The 7402-nt window shown below is 41.7% G+C and overlaps 1 long non-coding RNA gene across 1 annotated transcript; it reads left to right on the forward strand.

The window, feature by feature from the left end:
• Nucleotides 1-2869: 2869 nt before the first annotated feature.
• Nucleotides 2870-6089, forward strand: LOC130282362 (uncharacterized). Its single transcript, XR_008846359.1, has 4 exons — nt 2870-3002; nt 3183-3272; nt 5349-5437; nt 5600-6089. It is a non-coding gene; the product is annotated as an uncharacterized LOC130282362 (long non-coding RNA).
• Nucleotides 6090-7402: the final 1313 nt, after the last annotated feature.

Raw genomic sequence — 7402 nt, forward strand, 5'->3', positions numbered from 1 at the left:
TCTATAGATTTGCAATGAGGAGGCGTGGCTGTGACGTAACGAGCCTCCGCCCCGCCCCGCGAAGTTCACTCCGTGCACCGGATGTCTGGGATGCCGTAGCCGAGCAGCACCCCAGCGGCGGAACCCCCGCAGTCAGACATCTTATCCCCTATCCTTTGGATAGGGGATAAGATGTCTAGGGGTGGAGTACCCCTTTAAGCCTAGGAATGCATGGGCTGAAAAGCTCTAGTGAAGAACCTACTTTGTCTTAGTAAGCCTACCTAGTCCACTCCTGAAAAAGAAAGTGAGGAGAAAAAGTATAATACAAAGTCTGTGTGGATAAATTGTGCATGTGCCCCATAGCTTACCCTACGACCTTCCAGAGCTTCAAGCTGGACTTGGGAACCAAGTGTCTGCCAAAACTAAGATCATCTAGAAACCTGCACCCTGCAGTGGGCATTGCAGCTCAAAGTGAGTAAACACTTTTGGGCTTTTATGGCAGCCAAACAGATATCCAATATACCTCAGGAAAGAGGGACTAGTACTACTGTGTAGGCTAGAGCAAACCATACAAGCTTCAGTGACCCCAGTGTTAAACTTTACATCAAAAAGGGTGACCCTTGCTTCAGCCATACCTGCCATTTGTAGTCTAAAGAAACTGTTTCTTTGTTTCTGTGTAAGTTACTTGTAAGTTAAGACTAAAGATTATACTGTTTTTCACCACCTTCATGTTTGGCCTATTGTCTGCACCAAAACATTAAGGGCATCCCATGTAAGTCCAGACATTAGACACGATGTGGCTCAAAAGAACCATTTTTACCATCATCTTCTGTGCATCCCCCCATTCCCTGCACCAGCCCACAGAGCATGGGACGACCCTGTGAAAGCCAATGTGCCAGCGTGACCCCCATCCTGAAGGCATAGGGTTTACCTGCCCCTGCCATCTTACAAGTGTACTCCCCTTAGCAATAGTGTTGCTCGCGAATATTCGCAATGCAAATTTTATTCGCGAATTCGCGAATATAGCACTATATATTCGTAATGACGAATATATATAATTTTTTTTTCACAGTACACATCACAGTGATCATCCCTCTCTGCTTCCAGATTGTGTGGTGTAAAGAAGGCTCTAATACTACTGTGTGAGACTGGCGTGCAAATTTTTTGCATATGCGAATTTTCATTTATGCTAATTTTTGCATATGCAAATTTTCGCATATGCGAAGATAAAACTCGAATATTACAAATATGCAAATTTAGCGAATATATGGCGAATATTCGTCCATATATTTGCGAAATATCACAAATTCGAATATGGCCTATGCCGCTCAACACTACTTAGCAATACTTTCACACCCTCTGGGCTCTCCACAGTGTCTTTCTACTGTATCTAACATGAATGGGTTTTTCTCAACTCACATCCGAAACTAGAGTGAAAAAAAAATTACATCCTAAAACAGGTTATGTGCAGCTCGAAAACATTCACTTCAATAGAACTCAGCTGGGGGCACAAGAGGGGGAATACTATCTTTTGAAGGGTACGAAGGGTAAATATTACTAAGGGGCAACCATTTCTTTGTTAAGGGCGCAAAGTAGGTAATAAAACTTTATGGGGGCACCAAGGAGGGCACTATTGCACTATTGTGGGGCACAAACAAGAATTATTACTGTGCAGGGGCACAAGAGGGGACACAAAGGAGAAAATATATATTTTTTTTTTTTGGGGGGGGGGGGGGGGCAAAATGGGTAAATTATGATTGCATTGGGGAATTATTACTCTGTATGGCTCATAATGGGCACCAATAGTGTGTAATGGATATTGGGGGGTATTTATCAATTTTGCCTGTTGACAGTTTCTTTTTACCCTTTTTTTTTCACTTTGGTTTTCGTGGACATGCACCAAATTTATCATTTGGTGCAAGTTGTTAGTAATTTTGGCTCAAATGTTGAAATCCGCTGTTCACAGCGCCTTTTACACAGAACTTACCACCACAGAGGACGCGTATTTTACCCTGTAGAGCAGCCATTTCGGAGTCCCTCCTGCAGTATATCAGCAAGCGACATGAGTAATTTTCTTTTGTGGGGTTTATAGCCACCATGTGAAATGGATTTTATTTTCAACTTGGGTATTTTTTTTTTTTTGTTACTTTAGTGCAATGGTGTCCAACCTGCGGACCTCCAGATGTTGCAAAACTACAACTCCCAGCCTGCCCGGACAGCCAACGGCTGTCCGGGCATGCTGGGAGTTGTAGTTTTGCAACATCTGGAGGTCCGCAGGTTGGAGACCACTGCTTTAGTGCTTACCTTTCCTGAACCTGTGCGGCCATGTCCAATGCTGGCTCAACGGAGGGTGAAGGTTCCTCAGAGACAACTATGTCTCAGGATAGTATTGAGCAGCCCTGGAGGCGTCGCTGCTTTCCCCCCCCAAAAATTTTTTTAATGTATTTTGACGTCTTTACATTTTCTGCCATTGCTAAGTGTGTTTTCCATGTGCAAAATTTCTTGGCGGGGATTTGCGCCAAAATTGCGCCAAAGATCGATTGGCGCAAATGATGAATTACTGACTAAAGTTAAAATCACACACAGGACCGCGTGATTTGGAGAAAGTTGTAAAAATGACAGTGGAGAAGATGCACCAAACTTTGCCGCAAAAAGACACTGCGCCAAAGTATTGTGCCAAACTTACTTGAAAAAAACACCCACATAAATCCTTTGATAAATACCCCCCATTGAGAGGGACATGTGGGGAGATTTATCAAAACCTGTGCAGAGGAAGAGTGGTGTGGTTGCCCATAGCAACCAATCAGATTGCTTCTTTCATTTTCCACAGGCCTCTTTAGAGGCCTGTGGAAAATGAAAGAAGCAATCTGATTGGTTGCTATGGGCAACTGCACCACTCTTCCTCTGCACAGGTTTTGATAAATCTCCCCCATGGTGTTCAAGTGAGTGACTACCATCAAAGAAGTCATCACCCATGAGTCAATGTGTTTGTACTGTATTTATTTTTTAACTATGAAGAACTGGTATGTGACAATTATTTGGTTAATTTTGGGACTTCACTGCTTAGTGATACAATCCCCTGTGTAGAGCGGACATCTGTAAATGAAGCCTGGCGTTGTCTTATACATATGTTGTCTCCAATAAATATTTTTTTTGGAAGGAAAGCAAAACATATGCCTCGGAACTTTTTTTTGTTCTTTTAGACCCTGGAATTGCTCCTGTATTGAATTATCTTGTGGCTGCCGAAGTTCAAGGCCCCAGATGGTGAAATTGTAACATCAGGCTGTTTTCATGTAAGTATTGTAAAGTATTTGACCGATTCCGTTATTACTGATCCCAAGAAGAAAACCCCCATGTTCTATGACCACCTCTTCACTGCAAACAGAAAACATAGGACATTAAAGGGGTTCTTTCAGTAGAAAAACATTTTTTTTTCCAAATCAACTGGGAAAGTTAAACAAATATGTAAATAACTTCTATTAAAAAATCTCAATCCTTCCAGTACTTATCAGCTGCTGTTGTTCTTTTGAGTCTGACCACAATGCTCTCTACTGACACCTCTGTCCATGTCAGGAACTGTCCTGAGCAGGACTGGTTTGCTATGGGGATTTGCTTCTACTCTGGACAGTTCCTGACATGGACAGAGGTGTCAGCAGAGAGCACTGTGGCCAGACAGAAAATGCATTCAAAAAAGAAGAGAACTTCCTGTGGAGCATACAGCAGCTGATAAGTACTGGAAGGATTAAGATTTTTTTAATTGAAGTGTTTTACAAATCTGTTTAACTTTCTGGAGCCAGTTTGTATGAAGAAAAAAAAAATTCCCATCGGAGTACCCCTTTAAATGTCTTTCGACAGGAGTCCCTGTTCCTGTACAAATCCAAAACGAGCGAACCCTCCTAAAATTCATTTTGGAAGGTTTTCTCATTTCTAACTGTATCTCTATCAAGCAATCTCCAGGTAGCAGAGTGGGATCAATGGAAGCGCTGAGACCAGATAAGAAGTTAAAAGGATATATTTCCCATAATGCAACGCGTTTCACGGTCACCCGCTTCCTCAGGCAGTAGAAGCAGCTGTATACTACAGAGGAAATTCTTTTCTATTTGGATTTCTTTTCTGTGACGACCACAGTGCTCTCTGCTGACACCTCTGTCCATGTCAGGAACTGTCCAGAGCAGGAGAAAATCCCCATAGCAAACATATGCTGCTCTGGACAGTTCCTAAAACGGACAGAGGTGTCAGCAGAGAGCACTGTGCTCGTGACAGAAAATAAATCCAAAAAGAAAAGTACTTTCTCTGTAGTATACAGCCACTAATAAGTACTGGAAGGATTAAGAATTTTTAATAGAAGTAATTTACAAATCTGTTTAACTTTCTGGCACCAGTTGATTTTAAAAAAAAGTTTTTATACCGGAGTACCCCTTTAAAGAGTTTTCAGTTCAATTCAGTTATTAAGAGGGTATCCACTATCCACAGGAAAGGGAATAAGTATCTGATCGTGGGGGTCGGACCGTTGGGACCCCTCGCAATCCGCAGAACGGGGCTCAGTGCTTCCTGCTGAACGCTCCGACCCCCAACTTTTGAGACAAATCAGTCTTGGCAGTGTTAGATGGCATCAAGGCCAGACGAAGCACGTAACTCGTGCGAAACAATGGCTGCTGTCGCCTTCCACCCCCCCCCCCCCCCCCACTGTGTCCCTCCCCGCTGTATCTTCAATAAAGAAGAGTGAGAAGCACCGGTGAGTTGACGACTATTTTTCATCTTTCAAAGCAGTGTTAGGTGTCACAACCGAGATTCTCAGAAGGTGTTGGCTGAAGCACTCTGCAGTGAGAGCCAAGTCCCATTCTGGAGATTGCAGGTGGGGGCCTAGCAGTTTGACCACCGTGATCAGACACTTATCCACTATCCTGTGAATAGGGGTTATCTTTTTAATAACTGGATACCACTTTAATGGAGTTTTCCAGGCAAAAACTATTGATAACCTATCCTATATAGGATATATAGGTATAACCAACAGGGAAAAGTCACAGCAAGTGCTTGGCTTCCCTGCAGTGCCTCCGCAAGTTTAATGAAGCATTACATGATGCCCATAGAAGCAAGTGCTGGGCTTCCCTGCAGTGCCTCCGCAGGTTTAATGAAGCATTACATGATGCCCATAGAAATCGATGATCTCACCATGTAATGTGCGGACAAGCTTGGTCCTCCAGAGACAAATTTATGGAGGTCCCTTTTGAAGGAATCTGCTCAATGAACTCAGAATGCCCTAATAGGATATAGAAAAATTAGTAATCTATACTCGCCAACTTTTCAAATAGATAAAGTTAGAAATTTTAACAGCGTTATTTTTATTACAATTACTATTTTTGATTAAGGTGGAAATACTCCTCAAGCAAGTGACACTCAATGCTCTGCTCTGGCATCCATACATACAACATGTTTCGGGTCAACATTTCTCTGAAGAGTAAGAGAAAACCTCTTGTATGTTTTCATAAGTAGACATAACACCAGGATGAAAAGGAGTAGGAGCCGTACATGTTAGAAAGCCAAGCTTGTATATAACACATTCCTAGACATGGTGTGTTTGAGATAAGTGACAGGCCTTTCACTTTTTTCCTCTGTTTAGACATTAATGCGTTGAGTGAAAATGTCAGATTTTCAATTAAACCAAACAGTGAACGGGCGAAGAACGGCGAAGAATTCAAACAAGAATTAATTATTCCTCTTCTCTCTCTGACATTTTCTGTAAGTTAATAAACTGCGGCAGATTTCTGGTGACATCATATCAGGTTTAGTATAATCCGCTGCAGACTTTCTGTTTCATAAATGTGCCAACGTCGGGTCGCCAACCCCATTGTAAGCCAAACTTTCATCTAGTTGGTGTGAGTGTGGGTGTCTGTACAGGGGCCCTTACTAAGCATTTTATGGTCTTTATTAATGGTTTGTTGACTTAAACAACACAACCTATGGAGGACGGGGCAATCGTCTCACTGTGATTTATTAGGACAAATACCAATTGTTATTCTTCAGGAAGGACACATTGGGGTGATGATCATTAGTTAACTCATTGCTTGTCCGACCTACTAATGAGATGTCAAGCAAGTAAAACTTGTTTAGTCAACATAGCGGTAATGACAGGGGTGTAGCTGTAGGGGGTGTAGTGGTAGCGTTTACATCTAGGCTATGTTATAGAAGGGTATACAAAGGCCACTCTGCCAGGTATATAGACACCAGTATTATAGATGACAAAATGTAGGAGGGGGGCCCTTTAAAGACTTCTGGGGTCATTTATCATAGACCAAATTGGTCTAAAGTTTTTGTGAACTCTTGATGTGACTTTTACTGTGGTAAATGGTATCTTTTGCAGGGGAATACAATTTGTGTTGCTTGTACGTGATGATGTATGCACAGTTTTGCACAATGGCCTCTCCAGCTGAGATCAGGTGCAGACATTTGCACTGGGGTGACGGAAAAGTGCGGTCCTCATTAGCTCCATAAACATTGGCTGGCATTTATTAAAAGTCATAGATTATCTTCCTAAAGGGGTACTCCGGTGGAAAACTATATATATATATACATATATAATTTTTTTTTTTTTTTTTTTTTTTTTCACATCAACTGGCTCCAGAAAGTTAAACAGATTTGTTAATTATTTCTATTAAAAATTCTTAATCCTTCCATGACTTATCAGCTCCTGTATGCTCCAGAGGAAGTTGAGTTGTTCTTTCCAGTCTGACCACAGTGCTCTCTGCTGACACCTCTGTCCATGTCAGGAGCTGTCCAGAGTAGGAGCAAATCCCCACAGCAAACCTCTCTTGCTCTGGGCAGTTCCTGACATGCACAGAGGTGGCAGCAGAGAGCACTGTGGTCATACAGAAAAGAAGTTCAAAAAGAAAAGAACTTCCTGTGGAGCATACCGCAGCTGATAAGTACTGGAAGGATTAAGATTTTTTTTTATAGAAGTAAATTTACAAATCGTTTTTTTTCACTGGAGTACTCCTTTAAAGGGTACCTGTAAAGTTGAACTTCGACCCGTTCTTCAGATCGGCATGGAAAGACACAGGTCCACATTGGGAAGTTGAGTTGCACATAGAATACATTTATCAAGTTATGCATGGTGAACTTTAACCTTAAAGTACAAGGACGAAATTGCTGTATTTTTCCCTCCTTCAAGAAAAAATTAATAAAAGACAATACATTATATGCACCTAAAATTGTGCACTCATACATGTTGAAAAAGATATAAAATGTACAGATCTGAAAAAACAATGACAATGAAAAGCAAAATAAAAATAAGTGGGCCACAATAGTGAGGTCATTAACAAATTAAAGGGCTTGTCTGGTGATGACAACCCTTTTCCCTTTGTCTTGATTAGGATGCAGGCATACAGTGCCAATGGGCTGCTCAACCACCAGTAAAGTTGGGTTT

This window comes from Hyla sarda, chromosome 7, assembly GCF_029499605.1.
Source record: "Hyla sarda isolate aHylSar1 chromosome 7, aHylSar1.hap1, whole genome shotgun sequence".
Taxonomy (NCBI): domain Eukaryota; kingdom Metazoa; phylum Chordata; class Amphibia; order Anura; family Hylidae; genus Hyla; species Hyla sarda.